The 2,798-nt window shown below is 40.2% G+C and overlaps 1 pseudogene; it reads right to left on the reverse strand.

Annotated features, from left to right (window-relative positions):
• Positions 1–2,312: 2,312 nt before the first annotated feature.
• On the reverse strand, positions 2,313–2,397 carry LOC115487698 (annotated as a pseudogene).
• Between the last annotated feature and the right edge of the window lie 401 nt (positions 2,398–2,798).

A 2,798-nucleotide genomic window follows, 5' to 3' on the forward strand; every position in this document is an offset into this window, starting at 1 on the left:
TACTCTAGGAATGTGAAAATGCATTAATAAGTTTATCAATGTATTTCATCGTGTTAGTGTATTAAAGCACATTGTTATTTTTAAAAATCCTCGAGTGTAAAAATAAGTGTTGATACGATATGTGTTTGTGCTTGACATGATCAAATAGCAATAATGAGCACCACTGTGAGAGATGACATGGACAGTCACTGTCATTTAAATCTGCAATGAGAAAGGCGTCCACGAGCTCACCCTTCCACACAGATGTTATCTAGAGGTTCTAATTAATGCATGAAAACAATGAAGTGAAATGTCTTCTACAAGCACTGAAAAAGAAGAAGTGGCACTTAAGGACTTCAGTCAACACAGCTTTATACCTGAGAACCCCAGCGATTTCATGGTACTAGAGCTAATACAACTTTTTAAGGATTATTAATACAGACAAGAAAGCCACAGAGGCCATATGGAATGATGCTTTATCAAAGGAGCTGTCAGATCAGAAAAAAAGGAGTGAAAACACGCAGGAAGGAAAGAAAGTCTCATGCTGTACAACTGCAATAATTTCCCAAATAACAAGTATACTTAGTGGGAATCTAATCGGAATCCAAGTAGAGTCTATCAGTTAGACGCGGGATTTTATGATTTTACATGGACTATTACGTATCCTAGCACAGTCATACGTGATGAAGAAGAGTGAGGCAGGAGGATTCCTACCCTGAAATAAACCACTTTCTAACAGCATTGGAATATGTTTAGTACATCGTGGTACAGAGCTTTCAAGTTTTTCATACAATCCCTAGACCAGCATAGATAGCTTAAAAATAAATCTCAATAGTAATATACTGCATGGAAAAGATAACACCTACTCTAATAAGAACGGGCCATTTCTATACTGTAATAAATGACGTTTGCTCCCTGTAAAATCCATCAGAAGAAATTGAAGTTGGAGTCCTACCTTGTACCATAGTGAAAAATAGTTGTGACTGATTACAACCTTAAAATGATTTTTAAAAAATGTGGACATAAGCATATATACACAATACATATAGTTATATATATATATATATATATATATATACATATATATATATATATATATATATATATATATATACATACATACATATGACAAGGTCCTTATTGCAGAGAACATTTTTACTGATATAAGGAAGGTCAGAAGATATATCTATGTCTATCTATCTATCTATCTATCTATCTATCTATCTACCATCTATCTTCTGGCCTCCTTGGGTATTGCATTCAGGGAAACTCATGCATATATGCAGGCAAAACATCCATGCACATAAAATAAAAACAAATAAATCTCAAAAAACCCAAACAAATTAACCAACAAACAACAAATGATAAACTTGAGCCAATATTCCAACAGAACTATTGGTGAATGATTTTATAGTTCATATCTACATATCAAAGAGGCCTTCATATTGACACTCAAAAGACAATCTAACACAAGTTTGAGTAAAATAACAAATTAGCATTTTATAGAGAACATTCCCAAATGTCCACACACAGACGAGTGTGCTGTGTACCCTGCAGGCTGATGGGATGACAGAGGGAGAGAAGCCACTGCAGAGACAAGGACTACTGCTGTGACCTTGGTCAGTTACCTAATGTCCCCATCCTTTGGTTTCATGGTCTTCCACTCCTGAATCCTGGATTGCCGTAGAGGTGAAGGCCCTAGGCATATGCTGTGCACACAGAGGTGAAGGCCTCGCATATGCCGTGCACGCCATCCAGAGCACACACTTCAAGCTTGGTGCCGAGCAACTCATTCTGTAAATGTTTGCTGGAATTATGAGTAAGAAAAACACAAATTAGGATAACCTCACACATTGAGCTGGCAAACACTGAGAGTGACCACGCTGCTGGTGGGAGTCACAGAGAGAACTGGAACTGGGGACTCTCACCATCATTTTGACGGTGGGTCAAGGCAGCCCCTCTCAGCACTTCAAATCTACACCATCCTCTGACTCAACACTTCAGCTTTGAGGAGAGCATTCTGCAGAAATATAGCCAACAGCACAGGGATATTCACTGCAAATGACAGGAAACGGGAGGGGCTGTCAGGGGAGGGAATGAGCAAAATTAAGGCGTATTTCTAATCGTGTAATAATACGCCATCTTTAATGTCTTATCAGTTTTCCTGGGGAGGTTTTTTGACGATATGATTTTACGTGATTAAAACAAGCTTCAGAGAAGGTGGGTGTGGTCATTTCGATGAGAATGACCCTCAGAGGCTCATAGACTTGTATGCGTGGCCCCTAGTTGGTAGAACGTTTTAGGAGGTGTGGCCTTGTTAGAGGAGGTGTCACTGAAGTCGGGATTTAAGGTTTCAATTAGCAATAATCGTGCCTCGGATAAACCTCATTGGCTATGATACTGCCACTGTGCAAAGCTGAAGATTTAAGGTTTCAAAAGCCTATACCATTCCCAGTAGCTGGAGCATTCTACCTCCCCCTCCCCCTCCCTCTCTCCCTCCCCCTCCTCCTCCCCCTCTCCCTCCTCCTCCCTGTCTCCCTCTCCCTCTGCCTCTCTCTGCCTTGTGCTTGTGAATGAAGAGGTAAGTCCTTAACTACTGCTCCAGCACCATGCCTGCCTGCCTGCCTGCTGCCATGTTCCCTGCCAAGGTGGCCATAAACTCACCCTCTGAATTGTAAGCCCCAATAAACTCTTTCTTCTGTATGTTGTATTAGCTGTGGTGTCTTCACAGCAGTAGAAAATGAACTAATACAGTGTGAGGAATATACTTGTGCATAACGCATGTATCTGCACTTGCATATTGTTAAACAGAAGCATGA

Source organism: Mus musculus, chromosome 1, assembly GCF_000001635.26.
Source record: "Mus musculus strain C57BL/6J chromosome 1, GRCm38.p6 C57BL/6J".
NCBI lineage: Eukaryota > Metazoa > Chordata > Mammalia > Rodentia > Muridae > Mus > Mus musculus.